This window comes from Chenopodium quinoa, unplaced genomic scaffold, assembly GCF_001683475.1.
Source record: "Chenopodium quinoa cultivar QQ74 unplaced genomic scaffold, ASM168347v1, whole genome shotgun sequence".
NCBI classification, from domain to species: Eukaryota; Viridiplantae; Streptophyta; class Magnoliopsida; order Caryophyllales; family Amaranthaceae; genus Chenopodium; species Chenopodium quinoa.
This window is the reverse complement of record NW_018742969.1, coordinates 574,272-595,739: the sequence shown is the minus strand read 5'-3', so window position 1 is coordinate 595,739 and position 21,468 is coordinate 574,272. Positions and strand designations below refer to the sequence as shown.

At 35.8% G+C, this 21,468-nt stretch overlaps 1 non-coding gene across 1 annotated transcript; it reads right to left on the bottom strand.

Moving 5' to 3' along the window:
* Positions 1-16,668: 16,668 nt before the first annotated feature.
* TRNAG-UCC lies at positions 16,669-16,740 on the bottom strand. The gene has a single exon. It is a non-coding gene; the product is annotated as a tRNA-Gly (tRNA).
* Between the last annotated feature and the right edge of the window lie 4,728 nt (positions 16,741-21,468).

The window sequence follows — 21,468 nt, the reverse complement described above, 5'->3', positions numbered from 1 at the left end:
AACCAACCCTAGACCCGAGTTGACCCAAGTATGTGAGACTCGAACCCGAAGAGATGGCCCGACCCGAATGTAACCCACAAATTATTGACCTGAACCGAACACGACTTGAACCGAAATTGAACCAAACCCGTTTTAACCCGCCAAAACTCGAATTTAACCCGACTTGTTACTAAGCTGACCTGAATTCAACCCGACCCGTTCCTAACCCCACCCGAATTTAACCCAACATGTTACAAACCCGACCCGACTTGTTTTTGACCCAACTGGAATTTTTCCAGACCTATTACTAACCCGACCCAAAAATTCAACCTAATATGTTACTAACCCGGCTCGAAATCAACACGACTTGTTATTAACCCGACCTAAATTCAACCCAAATTGTTCCTGACTCGATTTCAAGTCACCTTAAATGCAATTTAGACCACCTTATTATTGTAGATCAAAACATTTTGTCTTGGGAGACCAAGTCAGTCAAGGCCAGCAAAAGAAAGGAGCATCATCCTCAAATTTAAGAGTTAAATATAGTATATATTTGTTGTATGGTCAAATGAGATAATTATCTTCCTAAATTATAGACTATAGTTCCCTAGTATATTGCCATATATATTATAGTCAAAGGAAATAATTAGCTTGATAAAAATGATAATTATCTATTAATAGTTAGTTGAACAGTTAAACCCGAATATGACCTGACTTGAAAATGACCCAACCTGATTGTAACCTGCAAATTATTGACTTGAACATAACTCGACTTGAATTCGAGAATGACCCGACTTGGAAATAACCCAACCTGATTATAACATGCAAATTATTGACTTGAACCGAACCCGACTTGAACCCGAGAATGAACCGACTTGAAAATGACCCGACTTGATTATAATTCGCAAATTATTGACTAGAACCGAACCCGACTCAGACCCGATAATGACCCGACCTGATTATAATCCACAAATTATTGACTTGAACCGAACCTGACTAGAACCCGAGAATTACCCTAACCCGTTTTAACCCGAATTAAACCCGACCAATTGTTCACCTGACCCGAATGTAAACCGACATGTTATGAACTCGACCTAAACCCAACCCAAACCCGATAAGAAGTATGACCCGATATGACCCGACTAAAGCATGACCCGACCCGCATAGGTTATGTAATTAATCCAAATCGACCGGACCCATGTTGACCCGACCCATTCTTACCGACTCAAACCCGACCCATTTACTCGAATTGACAAATCTACCCGAGACCTCCAAAATTTCTCAAAAAACGTGGATAAATGCCTTTAATTTTGGAATTTTTGACTTTTTTCACCCAAAAATAAAAATTGTCTAAATGTTTGCCATGGTCCCTAATACCCTCCGAGAGTCCAATTGGCTGGGTGGAACCATCTAATTTGCCTTTAAACGACCAATTTACCAGTTTACTTATTACACCGATTTTATTAACTCAAGCTTACCACGGACATTTATGACAACATATAATAATCATATATGGTTTCAAACGGCATTATATGACCCCGAAATTTATCCTCTAAAATCTAAAGCCTTTTCGACACCGGACCCCCGAAACCTACAAAATTTCTCAAAAAGTGTGGATATTTGTCTTTAATTTTAGAATTTTTTTTACTTTTCTCGCCCGTAAATAAAAATTTCTGAAATAATTACCATGGTCCTTAACATCCTTCGGGAGTCCAATTGGCAAGGATGAACCATCCAATTTGCCTTTAAACGACCAATTTACCAGTTTACAACTTGCACCGATTTCGTTCATTAACTCAATTCTACCATGAACATTTATGACAACAAATAAAGATCATATATGGGACCAAACGACAATATATGACCACGAGATGTATTCCCCTAAATTTCACGACTTTTAGACACCGGTTCCCGAAGACTCCAAAATTTCTCAAAAGACATGGATATTAGTCTTTTATTTTGGAATATTTTTGACTTTTTTTTTCGCCCGCAAATAAAAATTGCCGAAATGTTTACCATGGTTCCCGATAACCTCCCGGAGTCTAATTGGGTAGGTGTTACCAACCAATTTGCCTTTAAACGGCCAATTGCCGATTTACAACTTGCACAAATTTCATTAATTCAAGGCTACCACGAACATTTATGACAACACATATATAATGATTATATATGGTTCTAAAAGGAATTATATGTCCCCGAGATATATCCCCTGAAATCTCAAGACTTTTCGTCAACAGGCCTCGAAACCTTCAAAATTTTTCAAAAAGCGTGGATAATTAGATTTCAATTTTGAAATATTTAACTTTTATGCGCGTGGAAATTAAAATTACCGAAATGTTTAACATGGTCCCTAATACCCTCAGAGAGTCTTAATGGGTGGGTGGAAATATCCAATTTACTTTTAACGGCCAATTTACGGGTTTACAAATTGCACCTAATTCATTAAATGAAGCCTATCACGAACATTTTTGACAAAATATAATGATCATATATGGTTCCAAACGACATTATATGACCCTGAGATTTATTCTCTAGAATTTAAAGACTTTTTGACACCGAGCTCCGAAACCTTAAAACTTTCACAAAATAAGTGGATTAGTATTTAATTTTGGAAAATTTTGACTTTTTTTCACCTAGAAATAAAAATTGCCAAAATTTTTACCATAGACCATAATACCCTTCAGGAGTCCAATTGGGTGGGTAGAAATATCCAATTAGAACTTTAAACGACCAATTTACCGGTTTACAACTTCATCGATTTTATTAACTCAAGCCTACCACGAACTTTATGACAACATATAATGATTATATATGGTTCTAAGCAGAATTATATAACACCGAGATATATTCCCTAAAATATCAAGACTCTTCGACACCACGCCCCGAAACTTTCTTAATTTCTCAAAATCCATTGATATTAGCCTTCAATTTTGTAATTTTTTGACTTTTTTTCGCCCGTATATAATAATCGGCAAAATGTTTACCATCCCTAATACTCTGGGAGTCCAATCGGGTGGGTGGAACCATCCAACTTGTCATCAAACGATCGACCAATTTACCGGTTTACAACTTTCACCGATTTCATTAACTCAAGCCTACCACGAACATTTATGACAACATATAATGAGCATATATGGTTTAAAATGGCATTATATGACCCATAGATTTATCCCAAAAAATTTAAAGGATTTTTTAAACCGGGCCTCAAAACCTACAAATTTCTCAAAAGCTTGGATTTAGCCTTCAATTTTGGAATTTTTGACTTTTTTCGGCCATAAATAAAAATTGCTGTAATGTTTACCATGGTCCCTAATATCCTCCGAGAGTCCAATTGGGTGGGTGAAAACATCCAATTTGCCCATTAAACGGCCAATTTACCGGTTTACATCTTGCACTGATTTCATTAACTCAAATTTACCAAGAACATTTATGACAACATATACTGATCATATATGGTTCCAAACGGAATTATATGACCCCGAGATTTATCCCTTAAAATCTCAAGCCTTTTCGACTCCGGGCTCCGAAACCTACAAAATTTCTCAAAAAGTGTGGATATTAGCCTTCAATTTTTGAAAATTTTCGACTTTTTTAGCCTGTAAATAAAAATTGCCAAAATATTTACCATGGTCCCTAACACCCTCCAGGAGTCCAATTGGGTGGGTGGAACAATCCAATTTGCATTTAAATGGCCAATTTACATGTTTACAACTTGTACCGATTTCATTAACTCAAGCCTTCCACGAACACGTATGATAACATATAATGATCATATATGGTTTCAAACGACATTATATGACCCCAAGAAGCATCCCAAAAAATCTAAAAGATTTTCGACACCGGGCCCCGAAACCTCCAAAAGTTCTCAAAAATCGTGGATATTAGTCTTCAATTTTGGAATTTTTCGACTTTTTTTCGCTTGTAAATAGAAATTGACGAAATGTTTACCATGGTTCCTAATACCCTCCGGGATTCCAATTTGGTGGGTGGAAACATCCAATTTTCCTTTAAACGACTAATTTACTGGTTTACATCTTTGTTAACTCGAATGAACAATACAAGAGGGAGGGTGAATTGTATTGTAGAGGAACTAGGGTAATTTTTGCGGAATTAAAACTTAAACTTAAAGTGCAAAGAGAGATTTTACGTGGAAAACTTCTTGGCCCTAATCAAGAAGAAAAACCACGACCACAAGGGATTTTAAACTCAACTCTTAATAATAATAGGGCAAACAACCTATTACAAATTAAGACTCTAACTTAAGTTCTTCAACGAACTCAAGTTCCCCTTCAACTGATCCCTCAACCAATTGAACTCTCTCAACACTCTCTTTCTCCTTGATTCACTCAAAGCAATAAACTCTATAGAGTTTACCCAAACTCTAACTCAATACAACTCAAGATTAAAATCTAAATATTAAGTACAAAGACACTCAAGGAATTAAGTAGATTATGACTCTTTTTGAAAGCTAAAAGATTGTAATGCTCAAGTGTATTTTTCCCAACATAAAACCTAGTCTTTTTATAGAGGAAGAAGGAAGTTAAAAACTGTCGTTTGCCTTAATCTCCACTAAGCCACAACTTCCATAAAACTAGGAAGTGTAGATAATGATTATATATGGTTCTAAACAGAATTATATAACACCGAGATATATTCCCTAAAATATCAAGGCTTTTCGACACCACGCCCCGAAACTTTCTTAATTTCTCAAAATCCATTGATATTAGCCTTCAATTTTGGAATTTTTTGACTTTTTTTCGCCCGTATATAAAAATTGGCGAAATATATATCATGATCCTTAATACCCTCCGGAAATCCAATTGGGTGGGTGAAACCATCCAACTTGCCATTAAACGATCAATTTACCGGATTACAACTTGCACCGATTTCATTAACTCAAGCCTACCACAAACATTTATGTCAACATATAATGATCATATATAGTTTCAAATGGCATTATATGACCCCGAGATTTATCCCAAAAAATCTAAAGGGTTTTCGACACCAAGCCCCGAAACCTACAAAATTTCTCAAAAAGCGTGGATATTAGCCTTTAATTTTGGAATTTTAACCTTTTTCGCCCGTAAATAAAAATTGCCGAAATGTTTAACATGGTCGCTCATACCCTCCGGGATTCCAATTAGGTGGGTCGAACCATCCAATTTGCATGTAAACGACCAATTTACTAATTTACAACTTGCACTAATTTCATTAATTAACTCAACCCTACCACGAACATTTATGAAAACATATAATGATCATATATGGTTCTAAACGGCATTATATGACCCCAAGATGTATCCCCAAAAATCTTAAGGTTTTTCGACACCGGGCCCCAAAACCTCCAAAATTATTAAAAATGCGTTGATATTAGCCTTCAATTTTGGAATTTTTTGACTTATCACTAGTAGAATAAATGTGATGGGAAGCTATGATTTGCAAGCGGTTTGTGTTATCCGCTTCCCATTACTGATTAAAAAAAAAAAAAACTATGAATTGGCAAGCGGTTTTGGCGCGAACCGCTTGCCTTTTAACTAATGGCAAGCGGTTTAGGGTTGACTGCTTACCATTAGTTAAATTGGAAAGCGGTTCAACCTTAAACCGCTGGCCATTTAAAAAAAAAAAAAAGCGGGCTCACAAACCCTAAGCCCAATAAATCTCACATTCTCACGGCCTTTCTCTCCTCTCTCCCCTTTCGCCCCTATTAACAGGCTAACAACTCTCTCTCTCTCTCTCTCCTCTTTTCACTCCCTCACTTCTCTCTTCTCTCTCCTCTCACCCCTCCATTGTCACGCATCTTCTCTTTCTTCTCAACTCTCCTTTCTCCTTTCTCCATCTCCTTCTCTTATCTTTATATCTCATCTCTTTCTTTCCTTTCTCACGCCAAGACCCTCATTGGTTCTTGTGGGTTTTTGAGCGAATTCCGATGGGTTTTCGAGTGAATTCAGGTGGGTTTTCGAGCCAATTCGAGCCAATTTGTGTGGGTTTAAATGGTGGTAGTCCGGTGGTGGTGCGTGTGGGTTTTTATGGTCGAATTCGACAATAAAAACTTTAAATCTAGAGTTTTTATGGTCGAATTTGACCCATAAAACCCAAATTTAAAGCCAATTTCGATTTTTTGGTTGTATTCAAGGTATTTCCTTTTTTTTTAATCTTTTATTTTGTTTTTTCAGTTTTTATTTTATTTTATTGTGATGGGTGGTTGAATTGGTTTGTTTTAGGTCGATTTATTGTTGGTGGGGGTCGTGGTGGGTGGTGGTGTTGGCCAGTGTGTGTTGGTGGTGTGTTTTTTTTATTTGTTGTTTGGTGTTGGTGGGGGTCGTGTGTGGACGGGTGGCTGGTGTGTGGTCGTGGCTGGTGGGTGGTCGTGTATTGGTGGGGGGTCGATGCTGACGGGTGTTCAGGTATTGGTGGGGGTCGTGGTGGGTGGTCATGGCTGGTGGGTGTACTGGTATTGGTGGGTCGTGGTGGGCCGGTGGTGTTGGTGGTCGTGGCTGGTGGTACGGAGCAACATGAGCATTTTTTTTAATATATTATTTGTATTAATTTTGTTACTTGTATTAATTTTTTTTTGATGTAAATGTAATATTAGAACAAATAATTAATAAAAATATTAATTCTTTTACATATGTTTGATTTGTGTATCAATTTATGTGAAAAATCCAAAACAAAAAAAAAAAAAAATTTATACCCATATTGGGCAGCGGTTTGGCGCCAAAACCGCTGCCCTTTATCTAGTAATGGCAAGCGGTTCTGAACCGCTTTCCATTTAAATGGCAAATGGCAAGCCCCCTAAGCCCATGCGGTTCAAAACCGCTTGCCATTAGGGGGTTTGAACCGCTTGCCATTACATTTATTCTACTAGTGTATTTTTGCTCAGAAATAAAATTTTTTGAAATATTTACCATGGTCCCTAATATACCCCGGGAGTGCAATTAGGTGGGTAGAACCATCAAATTTGCCTTTAAACGACCAATTTACCGGTTTACAACTTGCATCGATTTCACTAACTCAAGCATATCACGAACATTTATAACAACAAATAATGATCTTATATGGTTCCAAATGGTATTATATGACACCGAGATGTATCCCCTAGAATTTCAAAACTTTTTGACACCGTGCCCCGAAACCTCAAAAATTTTGTCAAAAAGCGTGGATATTAGCCTTCTATTTTGAAATTTTTTGAGAAATTTCTCAAAAATTCTCAAATAGTCTTCAATTTTGGACTTTTTTTCTCCCGAAAATAAAATTTGTTGACATGTTTATTGTGGTCCCTAATACCCTCTAGGTGTCCAATTAGGTTGGTGGAACCATCCAATTTGCCTTTATACGGCCAATTACCGGTTTACAACTTGCACGGTTTCATTATTTCAAGCCTACTACGAACATTTATGAAAACATATAATGATTATATATGATTCCAAACGGCATTATATGACCCCAAGATGTATCCCCTAAAATATCAAGACTTTTCAACACCGTACCCCGAAACCTTCGAAATTTTTCAAAAAACGTGGATATTAGCCTTCTATTTTGAAATTTTTTTTATATTTTTTCGCCCGGAAATAAAAATTGCCGAAATGTTTACCATGGTCCCAAATACCTTCCGGGAGTCCTATTAGGTGGTTGGAACCATCCAATTTGCCTTTAAACGACCAATTTACCGGTTTACAACTTGCACCGATTTCATTAACTCAATCTTACCTCGAATATTTATGACAACAAATAATGGTTACATATGTTTCTAAACGACATTATATGACCCCGGGACTTATGCTATAGAATTTCAAGACTTTTAGACACCGGGCGCCGAAGACTCCAAAATTTCTAAAAAATGTGGATATTAGCCTTAAATTTTTGAATTTTTTTGACTTTTTTCGCCTGAAAATAAAAATTGCCGAAATGTTTATCCTGGACCCTAATACCCTCTCGGAGTCCAATATGGTGGATGGAAACATCCAATTTGCCTTTAAACAACCAAATTATCGGTTTACAACTTGCACCAATTTCATTAAATCAAGCCTACCATGAACATTCATGACAACATATAATGATTATAAATGGTTCAAAACGGCATTATATGACCCCGAGATAAATCCCTTAAATTTTCGAGGCTTTTCGACACCGGGCGTCGAAATCTCCAAAATTTCTCAAAAAGCGTGAATATTAGCCTTCAATTTTGGGATTTTTTGACTTTTTCGCTCAGAAATAAAGATTGCCGAAATGTTTACCATGGTCATTAATACCCTCCGAGATCCAATTGGGTGGGTGGAACCATCCAATTTGGCTTAAACCGGCCAATTTACCGATTTACAACTTGCACCGATTTCGTTAACTCAAGCCTACCACAAAAATTTAAGACAATATATAATGATCATATATGGTTCCAAACGTCATTATATGACCCCAAGATGTATTACCTAAAATCTCAAGGCTTTTCAACAGTGTGCCCCTAACCTCCAAAATTTCTCAAAAAGCGTGGATAAGCCTTCAATTTTGGAATTTTTTGTCTTTTTTTCTCCCGCAAATAAAAATTGCCGAAATTTTACCATGCCCTAATACTCTCTGGGCGTCCAATTGGGTGAGTTTAACTATCCAATTAGCCTTTAAACGATCAATTCACTGGCTTAAACCTTGCACCGATTTCCTTAAATCAAGCCTACCACAAACATTTATGACAACATATATATAATGATCATAAATGGTTCAAAATAGCGATATATGACCCCGAGATATATTCCCTAAAATTTTAAGACTTTTCGACACTGGGCCTCGAAACCTCCAAAATTTCATAAAAAGCGTGGATATTAGCCTTCAATTTTGGAATTTTCTAACTTTTTTCGCCTGAAAACAAAAATTGCCGAAATGTTTACCATGGTCCCTAATATCCACCGGAAGTCCAATTGGGTGGGTGGAACAATCCAATTTGCCTTTAAAAGATCAATTTACCAGTTTACAAGTTGCACTAATTTCATTAATTCAGCCTACCATGAACATCTATGACAACATATAATGATCATATATGTTTCCAAACGGCATTAAATTACCCCCAGATGTAATCCCTAAAATCTCAAAAGTTTGCGACATCGGGCTCTTAAACCTCCAAAATTTCTCAAAAAACATGGACATTAGCCTTCAATTTTGGAAATTTTCGACTGTTTTCGCCCATAAATATAAATTGCCGAAATGTTTACTATGGTCCTTAATACCCTCCGGTAGTCCAATTGGGTGGGTGGAACCATCCAATTTGCCTTTAAACGGCCTATTTACCGGTTTATAACTTGCACCGATTTCATATTCAAGCCTACCACGAACATTTATGAAAACAGATAGGGGTGGGACTTCAGTCTGGCAGTTCGGTTTGACCTCAGTTTGAAACGGTTTCGGTTTGAAATGGTTCGGGTTAAAACGGTTTCATTTAGACGGCGGGTCGGTTCAGTTCGGTTTTGATTAGTCACAGGTCGGTTCGGTTTCGGTTTATTTTTGTACGATTTAAATTCGGTACGGGTCATAAACGGTTCGGTTTATAAACAGTTCGGGTCATAATCAGATCGGTTAGAAATGGGTCGCTTCAGGGGCGGATTTACTCGGGTCAATGCCGGTTCGGTTTTTAAACGGTTCGGTTAATAATCGGGTCGGTTTGAAACAGGTCGGTTCAGGGGCGGGTTTACCCGGGTCAATGCCCGTTCGGTTTATAAACGGTTCGGGTCATGATCTGACCGGTTTGAAACGGATCGGTTCAGGGGCGGTTTTACCGGGTCAACGTCGGTCCGGGTTCATATCGGTTCGGGTCATGAACGGATTATTTTGAAATGGGTCGGTTCAGGGGCGGGTTTACCCGGGTTAATGCTAGTTCGATTCATATCGGTTCGGTTTATACTCGGTTTGGTGCTAAAATCGTTCGGGTTAGTTTGGTAATCGGTTAAATTGGATCGGGTTGAAATCGAGTTCTAAAAAGTGGTTTTGACCAGTTAGCGCGTTTTGTTTTATATCAAGTTGGGACTAGTATTTCCATTTCATTAGCGGGTCGGCATAGGTTGGTGAAAAAAATAATGGATCGAGTAGAAATTGGGTTTTAAGAGATTTTTGACCGGTTAGCTATTTTCGTTTTATATAAAGTTGGGACTTCGTCACTTTATTTTCAGACATCGGATTATATACAATTACACAAATCTTCATTTATTCAATTATTCTATATCATGTTAATATGTTATGTTTCAAGTTTGGTTATACTCTTGTTGTTGTTTATTCGATATTATCATATTAGTCTATTACAGATTTATAATGTATTAATGTATTATTGTTTCATTATTAAATATATATTATTAGGTTATCAGCTTCTTGTTGGATTGTTTTAGATATCGTGTCATGACCATGTTTTGATGAGTTGCTACTTTGAATACGATAAATCGATTCAGATATCAGATTATATAGAATTACAGAAATTCTCATTCATTCTATATCATGTTAATGTGTTATGTTTCAAATTTGGTTATAGTCTTGTTGTTGTTTATTAAATATTAGTCTATTACAAATTTATAAGGTATTAATGTATTATTGTTTCATTATCAAATATTATCAGGCTATCAGCTTCTTGTTTTAATTGTTTTAAAGATCGCGTCATAACCATGATTTGATGAATTGGTACTTTGAATACGATAAATCGATAATTGATATTGTAATAAACTAATAATTTAATGTTACGGAACTATATTTGGATGTTTAATTAAAATCACGATTATTCAATTTCCCATTAGTCTAATAAAGTAATAATTGACAATTGTTTGGAACTATTCCATAATTTTGGTGTTAAAGTTATATTGTTGAATTACTTTGTTGTCTTACTCTCTCTAATCACCTTTTAAGATTACGTGCCTACAAGGCTGCAACATATATATGTTGCAACTTGCAAGTTAAAGAAAACGGGTGGGGAAGTAGAAGTATTCAATTAGATCGATCATCAACTGTTTTAAGTTTTAATAATCAGATACATTTATCGATTATCTATACATAGCAATGATAGTATGATACCAATCGTACCATACATTATTATTTATTACATATACTGATATACATATAACTAATATACATTAAATATGTCATATTGAATCAATTCCAATTTCCAAACATTTGTGTTTCTTACAATTTATAAGTTACATAAAGTTAAGAGTACAGTAGTGTTTTTATTAGTACGTAGCTATGAATAAAAAAAAAACATACTATCCAAATCCATTATCCCATGATCCGTGTCACCGTCTTATATTAAATATCAGCCATTGATTTGCATGTCATCTAACGGCCTATCATCGCACACATTCCAATTCACGATCCGTGTGTTTTCTTTTCCACCAATCAGATCACTCTTACCATCGTCTCTTTAGTACTCTTTTTGATTTCTCTCTCGTTTTCTTAATCCTCTTCTGTAATATTATCAATTTTTTGAAGCCATGGCTGCTAATATGCTCACTGCTCTCTCGTTTTCTCTCTCATCTCCTCTTCCATCTTCCTTTCTTCTTCTTCCTTCTTCTCCCTTCTTTCGTCTATGTTCTCCTTTCTTCCATCTCGTTTCTCCGTCTCCGTCCACCGGCACCACGCACGACGGTTTTTATGGTCAAATTCGACCACGAAACTCTAGATCTAGTTGTTTCATGATCGAATTTGGCCTTTTAAAACCAAATTCGAGGCCAAATTCAGGATTAATATATAAGGTGTTTTCGTTCTTCCTTTTTTTATTTTCTGTTTTTCTTTTTAATTTTTTTTCAAGTTGTGGGCAACGGAGGGGGCCGAGTTAGGGTGGGTGCGGCGGCGGTTAGACTGGGTTCGGGTGGGTGGGGAGGGAGGATTTTTCGAGGGAGGGAGGGAGTTTTATGGTGGGTGAGCAATTAGAGTGAGTTGGGGGGTTTCGAGGATGTTGGGTTTCGTGGGGGTGGGTGGGGTGGGGTTACGGTGGGTTTGGTTTTTTTTTTCGATTTTTTTGTATGGGTTGGGGTGGGGTGTGTTACGGTGACGATGGTGGGTGTGGTTGGGGTTGGGTCTGGTTTTTTTTTTTTTTTTTTTTTACAGTGACGGTGGTGGGTGGGGTGGGGTGGGGTTTGTTAAGGGGGTGGGGTGGGGTACGTTACGGTGATGGTGGTAGGTGGGGTGGGGTATGGGTCTGGGTTTTTATTATTTACGGTGACGGTGGTGGATGGGGTGGGGTAAGGTTTGGGTCTGGGTTTTTTTATTTACGGTGGGTGGTGGGGTGGGGTGGGGTGGGTTACGGTAATTATGGTGGGTGCGGGGGTGGTGTTAGGGTGGGTCTGGGTTGACGTTGGTGGGGTGGGGATGGGTTACGGTAACGGTGGTGGGTGGGGGGAAGTGTTAGGGTGGGTCTGGGGTGACGGCGGGGGTGGTGTTAGGGTGGGTTACGGTGGTGGGTGGGTGGAGGGTTGGTGGATTGGGTGGATGGCCAAATTTTTTCATTTTTTTATTTAATTTATAACTCCTAATTTAGTTATACAAGAATATAATTTTAATTTTATAATAGCAAAAAAATTTACAAATTTAAATCAATAATTATATGTAAAAAAAATTGTACTGTTAAATTACATTAAACATCAAATATATTTCGTGGAATTCTAACAAATTGTTAAAGGCTGTAAATAGTTCAATTTGAATGGAACGAGTTGTAAATGGTTCGGTTTAAATAGTTTGTAATCGGATCGGTTTAAACGGGTTGCGGTTTGAAAATAGTTCGGTTTAAACGGTTTAATGGGTTATAACAGTTCGGTTTAAACGGTTAGCGGGTTGTAAATGGTTCAATTTAAACGGTTTTTTCCTACGGTTTAAACGGTTTCGGTTTATAAATGGTTCGGTTTAAACAGTTAGCGGGTTAACATTAATCGGGTCAAACGGTTTTGGTTTATAAACGGTTTGGTTTGTTATTGGTTTACGGTTCGTAACGGGTTAACATTAATTGGTTCGGTTCGGTTTCGGTTTGACATTATACGGTTCAGTTCGGTTTTCGGTTTAAAATTAGCGGGTTATAAACGGTTCGGTCTGTGATGGTTCGGTTCGGTAACGGACGGTTTCACGGTTCGGTTTGAAAAGTCCCACCCATAAAAACAGATAATGATCATAATGGTTCCAAACGACATTTTATGACCCTGATATATATATTCTAGAACCTCAAGGCTTTTCGATACCGGGCCCCAAAACCTCTAAAATTTCTCAAAAAGCGTAGATATTTTTGGAATTTTTTGGAATTTTTTCACCCGGAAAGAATAAATGCCGAAATGTTTACCATGGTCCCTAATTTCCTTCGGGAGTCTAATTGGGTGGGTGGAACCATCCAATTTGCCTTTAAACGGCCAATTTACTGGTTTATAACTTGCACCGATTTCATTAAATCATGCCTACCATGAACATTTATGACAACATATATATTATGATCATTTATGGTTCCAAACGTCATTATATGACCCCGAGATGTATTCCCTAAAATCTCAAGTCTTTTCGACATCGTGCCTCGAAATTAAACTGCCAAAATTTCTCAAAAAGCGTGGATATAAGCCTTCAATTTTGGAATTTTTTGACCTTTTTACGCCCGGAAATAAATTTTGCTAAAATTTATACCATGGTTCCTAATGCCTTCCGGGAGTCAAATTGGGTGGGTAAACCTATCCAATTTTCCTTTAAATAACCAATTTATCGGTTTACAACTTGCACCGATTTCATTATAACAAGCTTACCACGAACATAAATGACAACATATAATGGTCATAAATGGTTCCAAATGGCATTATATGACCACGATATGTATTCCTTATAATTTCAAGACTTTTCTACACCGGGTACCGAATTCCCAAAATTTCTCAAAAAGCGTGGATATTAGCCTTCGTTTTTGTAATTTTTGACTTTTTTTCGCCCGCAAATAAAATTGTCGAATTTTTTTACCATGATCCCTAATACCGTCCGGGAGTTCATTGGGTGGGTGTAATCATCCAATTAGCCTTTAAACGACCAATTTATCAGTTTACAACTTGCACCGATTTCACTAACTCAAGCCTACCACGAATATTTTTATGACAACAGATAATGATCATATATGGTTCTAAACGAAATTATATGATCCCGAGATGTATCCCTGAGAATTTCAACACTTTTTCGACACCGGGCCCCGAAACCTCTAAAATTTCTCAAAAAACGTGGATATTAGTCTTCGATTTTGGAACTTTTTGACTTTTTTACGCTCGGAATTAAAATTTGCCGAAATGTTTACCATGATCCCTAATACCCTCCGGGAGTCCATTTGGGTTGGTGGAACCATCAAATTTGCCTTTAAACGACCAATTTACCCGTTTACAACTTGCACGGATTTCATTAACTCAAGCATACTAAGAACAATTATGACAACATATTATGATCATATATGGTTCCAAACGACATTATATGACCCCGAGATGTATCCCCTAAATTATCAAGACTTTTCTACACTAGGCCCCGAAACCTCCAAAATTCTTCAAAAAACGTGGATAATTAGCCTTCTATTTTAGAATTTTTTTGACTTTTTTCGCCCGGAAATAAAAATTGTCGAAATGTTTACCATGGTCCCTAATACCCTCTAGGAGTCCAATTGGGTGCGTGGAACCATCCAATTTGCCTTCAATCGACCAATTTACCGGTTTACAACTTGCATCCATTTCATTAATCCAAGCCTACCACGAACATTTATGACAACAAATAATGATCATATATGGTTCCAAACAGCATTACATGACCCCGAGATGTGTCTCTTAGAATTTCATGACTTTTCGACACCGGGCCCCAAAACCTCCTAAATTTTAAAAAAAACGTGGATAGCCTTAAATTTTGGAATTTTTTGACTTTTTTTTGCCCGGAAATAAAAATTGCCGAAATTTTTATCATGCATGGTCCTTAGTACCCTACAGGAGTCCATTTGGGTGTGTGGAACCATCCAATTTTCTATTAAACGGCCAATTTACCGGCTTACAACTTGTACCGATTTACCGGTTTACAACGGCCAATTTAATTAACTTGCACCGAACCCGACTTGAACCGAAATTGACCCTAACCCGTTTTAACCCGTTAAAACCCGAATTTAACCTAACTTGTTACCAACCTGACCTGAATTCAACCCAATCCGTTTCTTAACCCGACCCGAATTTAACCCAACCTGTTATAAACTCGACCCGAAATCAACCCGACTTGTTATTGACCTGATCCAAATTCACTTGACTTGTTATTGACCAGACTCGAATTTTACCAGACATATTACTTACCCGACCCAAAAATTCAACCCGATCTGTTACTAACCCGACTCGAAATTAACACGACTTGTTATTGACTCGATTTAGACATTCTTATTATTGTTGATCAATAGTCGGTCAAGGCCAACAAAAGAAAGGAGCATCATCCTCAAATTTAAGAGTTAAATATAGTATATATTTGTTGTATGGTCAAAAGAGATAATTATCTTCCTAAATTATAGACTATAGTTCCCTAGTATATTGTCATATATATTATAGTCAAAGGAAATAATTAGTTTGATAAAAATGATAACTATCTATTTATAGTTAGTTGAACCCGAATGTGACCTGACTTGGAAATGATCCGACCTGATTGTAACCTGCAAACTATTGACTTGAACATAACCCGACTAGAATCCGAGAATGACCCGACTTGGAATTGACCTAACCTGATTATAACCCGCAAATTATTGACTTGAACCTAACCCGACTTGAATCCGAGAATGACCCAACTTGAAAATGACCCGATCTGATTATAATCCGCAAATTATTGACTTGAACCGAACCCGACTCAAACCCGAGAATGACCCAACCTGATTCTAACTCGCAAATTATAGACTTGAACCGAACCCGACTCGAACCCGAGAATTACCCTAACCCGTTTTAACCTGTGAAAACCCGAATTAAACCCGACCTATTGTTCACCCAACCTGAATATAACCCGACCACGATTACATGACCAATTGTCCAATTTTATTGCTACCCACTTAATTATGCGCTGGATTATTTGATATAAGAGTCCAATCTAAATGACCAACATCTTTTTTTTTTTTTTTGCAGATGTCTACTTTGGGTGTATGTAAACATGCTCTGTCCAACAATATGTAAAAGGCCTACTTTTTGGCATTGTTTTGTGCTGCTTCTTTTTGACACAAGTGAGCGGCCCAACCAATACTGTTATACGTAGTACTAAGTACTGTATTAAGATTGTGAATTAGGCTCTATTACTTCTCATCTTAATTTCAGTTATTTCATCCTGTAGTATAAGATAATACGTACAAGGTAAGATATCATAATAGTCGTATAAGATAAGTTTAGATAATGTAAGACACATACTCTAATTTAAATGATATTAAATATGTGATACATAGGTGAAGAAACACTGCCTTAGTGATTGCTTCAAAATTTTATTTGATTAATTTAGTTATTTTTTAGTCATTTGGTCGACTGAAAAGGAAATGAAACGGGATGGATGCGATTAGGAATAGGGTTTAGGGATGGAAATGTATCAACCATTTTACAAAATTACCAAGGAGAATGGTAAGAAGAAAAAAAACAAAATAATTAACCTCCTTGGCTCAACAACCTACACTAGTGTTAGGATAAAACGAGCGGATGAAGGAAAAGTGGGACAAAATTATAAATTGAAAAAAATATATGCGTTTGCCGGGAGTCGAACCCGGGTCTATTGCTTGGAAGGCAATTATCCTAACCGTTGGACTACAAACGCAATTGATGTTGTAAAACTGTGTATAAAGATTAATACTATATACAATAATATAATGATAGATTAACGTCAAATTATTTGGTTGACTGATATGCTCAAGTGTGGTACCTTAAACATTGACGTGGCTTATTATATGTACATGTATGAGTAGCACTGTCAAAACGGTTTGACAGTTCGGTTTTGGTTCGGTTTGAAATCGGTTCGGTTTGAAATCGGGTCGGTTTGAAATCGGTTCAAATGTCTTACGGGTCGGTTTCGGTTCGGTTTAAATAATTATCGGTTCGGTTCGGTTTCGGTTTATTCTTGAACGGTTTAAATTCGGTTCGGGTTCTAAACGGTTCGGTTAGTAAACGGTTCGGTGCAAACGGGTTGCGGTTTGTTAACGGTTCGGTGTAAACGGTTTTTAACCCGGTTTAAATTCGGTTCGGGTTGTAAACGGTCCGGGTTGTAAACGGTCCGGGTAGTAAACGGTTCGGTGCAGACGGGTTGCGGTTTGATAACGGTTCGGTGTAAACGGTTTTTATCCCGGTTTAAATTCGGTTCGGGTTGTAAACGGTCCGGGTTGTAAACAGTCCGGGTAGTAAACGGTTCGGTGCAGACAGGTTGCGGTTTGTTAACGGTTCGGTGTAAACGGTTTTTATCCCGGTTCAAACAGTTTCGGTTTAGAAACGATTCGGTTCTTTTTTGGTTCAGTTTCATTTTAGTTCGGTTTATAACTGGTTCGGTTCGTTAACGGGTTCGGTTCTTCTACGATTTAACATTACTTGGATAGGTTTTATTTCAGCTTTACTAAATTACAGTTCGAGTCTGGTTTTGATTCAAAAAACCGGTTTTTTATCGAGTCGTTTGGATTTGGGCAATCAAACAGTTTTGGTTTGAAATTTTATACTACTTTCTAACTTTTTGCTAGTTAACAAGTTTTATATCAAGTCGAGACTTCATCACTTCATATTGAGGCATCATATTATATGCAAATTCTCATTAATTTTATAAATACATATCATGTTATGTATTTAGTTTAGCCATACTGATCTTACTAGTTTATTAGGAAGTAGATTATAAAAGTTTAGTGCATTAATGTATTATTGTTTTACTATCAGATTATTATCTGCTTCTTATTTGATCATTTAGTTAATTAATAATGTCATAATCATGATTTGATGAGTAATTGTGACATCGAAATTTTCAATTTGGTATTCGATACTTAATTAGTCAACAAGACTGATAATTAAGACTTGTTTATCATTATATATTTGCATAAAGTTATATATTACAAAGTAGTTTGATTTGTATAATCAAAGAACACATTAATGAAGAAGAAGGTAATATTGACTCTTTCAACCGATTATACATATTAACATATAAATAACATATAACCATCTCATATTCTCATAGTTAAATATTATTAGTATAAAGGGATGAGAATCATAAGATTATTATATTTTTCTATATCCTTTATTGGTTTACCCCTAAGGCTTATGTCACTAATTACTAATTAGTAATTAGTAATTACTTAATTAGACTAACAAGTTAATAAGAAAGAGTAGCGTTTAACTTGAGTCTAATAGATCAAATACTGAAATGGTATTAGTATATTACCTAGTAGGATAGTCTAGTACACTGCTAATCTGTTATGCAACTATGCTAAATTGACAATTGCTGATATAGTCATATTAGTCAATCACTCATGTAGTCATAACTCATATCTAAATAAGTAATTTGTATTTATGTACTAATCTACTAGTCAATTATACAATTTATAAGTTTACACGATTACAAGTGTATTTGCTTATAGGTACAACTAAACTGATATAAAATAACCATATAACTAATCCGTAGTACTTCTTACTCTCTAAGATATATGACGTCATTATATTATTAAACAGTGTTCGATTTTTTATTAATCGCAACGCTAGACATTTACACGCTAACCGATTCACATTTTATAATTTAAAGAACTTAATATTTTAATGTGTGTGTTAAAAAAAATTATAAAAGCTGATATTATGAAGGCATATTTCGTTTTATCGGGATTCGAGAAATGTAATTAGTTTTTTTTTGAAGCCATGTAATTAATTAATTGTATAAAATTTCGTTTAATGTTATTAAAATAAAATTAAAAATTTTGATTTTTACAAAGTGGAAAATTGATTTCATTTTTTTGGTTGACAATTTCATCAAAATATGAAAGGTGGGAAATTTCCCTCCAAAACTAAAAGGAAAAACAAATTTTAAATTTAGAATTTAGATATTTTGGTTGTTAAATAATTAAATAATATATTGCAAAAGAGGAAAAAAAAAAAAAAAAAAAAAAAAACAGTGGTGAAACGTGAATTGAATTAGCCTGGTTAGGTCATCTCCTCTTCATTCATCATCTTCAATTCGCCGTTTTGCTCCACATCAAACACTGATTCTTCGGTTCTTCTTCTTCATCCTCAAGCGCTGAATCCTTACTCACTCTGAAGTTCTCCAGTTCTCCATCTTCAATTCTTCCTCTCCTTCAAGCCGTCACAGCTCAAGGTAATTTTCAGTTAATTTTTTTTTTTATTTCGGTTTTTTTTTCGATCTCGAGTTCTCCATTGTCGTTTTTTTTGTTCGATCTCCAGTTCTCCATCTTCAATTCTTCTTCTCCTTCAAGCCGTCACAGCTCCAGGTAATTTTCACTTAATTTTTTTTTGTTTTTATTTCGGTTTTTTGTTCGATCTCAATTTCTCCAAATGTAATTAGTTTTTTTTCGATTTCCAGTTCTCCATCTTCAATTCTTCTTCTCCTTCAAGCCGTCACAGCTCAAGGTAATTTTTCAGTTAATTTTTTTTTTTTTATTTCGGTTTATTTTCGATCTCGAGTTCTCTATTGTCGTTTTTTTTGTTCGATCTCCAGTTCTCCATCTTCAATTCTTCTTCTCCTTCAAGCCGTCACAGCTCCAGGTAATTTTCACTTAATTGTTTTGTTTTTGTTTTTTGTTGTTCATATAATTCCTGAACTATAGACCAGGATGGCATATACTAATCACCCTCTATTATGAATATCTAAGGGACAGTGGGAGACAAATCTTGTGGTTATAAAAGCATTAGAATTTTTGTATGGTAGGGAACCCAATAAATCATTACACTATTTCAGTTTAAAATATCATTCTAATGTTATGATCAGGTATAAACACTAAAGAATTTTTGTGTGCTAATTATAGTTTAATGCAAGTTGGTTTGTTTCCAATAGAAAGAGAATCTTGTCATTTTAATCCATTGTTTTGACTTATTGAAGTAAATTAGATAAAGCAACTACTACTAATTTTAGTAATTTATAAATCTGGTAGTGTATCACTACTAAATAGTATGATTGGTTGGAAATTTTAGTGTGAAATAGTCAACACTAATTTGGTTCAGATTAGCTGGTTTAGTTTTGGTTTGATTTATAAGCGATTCGGTTCATAAACATTTTGGTTTATAAGCGGTTCGGTTTATAAACGGTTCGGTTAATAATCAGTTCGGTTTATAAACGGTTCGGTTTATAAACAGTTCGGTTTATAATCAGTTCGGTTTATAAACGGTTCGGTTTATAAACGGTTCGGTTTATAACGGTTTTTATGGCAGTTCAAACGGTTTCGGGTTAGAAACGGTTCGGTTCATTTTCGGTTCGGTTTCCTTTCAGTTCGGTTTAGATTTTGGTTCGGTTCTTAAACGGTTTAACGTTACTCGAATCGGTTCGGTTTCGGGTTCACTAAAATGCGGTTCGGGTCGGTTTTCGGTTTAAAAAAAGCGGTTTCTAAACGGTTCGGTTCTCATTCGGATCGGTTTGAATCGGTTCGGTTTCCCCGGTTCGGTTCGGTTTTTGACAGTACTATGTATGAGTATTATGTTACTTTGCAACTTGCAAGTAATCTCAGGTTAATTTCTTATATTAGGGTTATTCTGATTTACTGAAATGAGTTGAACTAAACTAAATTGAATTGAACCGAACTAATTGGAGCTAAAATGAAGAACTGAAGTGAACATTTAATGAGAGAAGGAAATTAGGAATTGAAGTGAACTGAACTGAAATTAAGCTGAAGAGAATATACCCTTATTGATTTTAGAATGATAAGAGTGACAAATAAACTCACAATGAACTTTATTATAAGTATGGTTTTTGGTATTACTCCTCTTCCCTATATCTCCAACATTAATCACCAATGACATTGGATACTTTTCTTAATTATATTGTTACTATTATATTACTAATTGGCTTGGTTTTAGAATGATATGATGTTACAATAAACTTTATCATCAATTTATGTAATTCTCTCTCCGTCCCATAATACATAAGACATTGGACTTTTTTCGCTATTCATGCATTAGCTTTGACCATATAATTTTACCAACATAATAAAACCATATTTTATAAAATATGTTGTTAGATGGGTATTAATATAAAGTTTCATAATATAATTTTGAAAATAATTTTTATTAGGAAAAATGAAAATTAAAAATCCAACCTTTGCACTTTTTCCTCCTAAAAATCCAACCTTCGTTTTATTCCTCAAAAATCCAACCTTTATAACCTCCCTTCATCTAAAGGTCCATTACCTATTGATGACCGGTTTTTTTAAGTTAGATGCCACGTGTCAGCTATTAATGGGTCAATTATTTTTTTAATTATTAAAAAACAAAAATAATTAAAAAAATTTAAAAAACAAAAAATATCAGATTTTCCGACCACCGTCCTCACCACCATTCCTCACCACCTACATTAAAC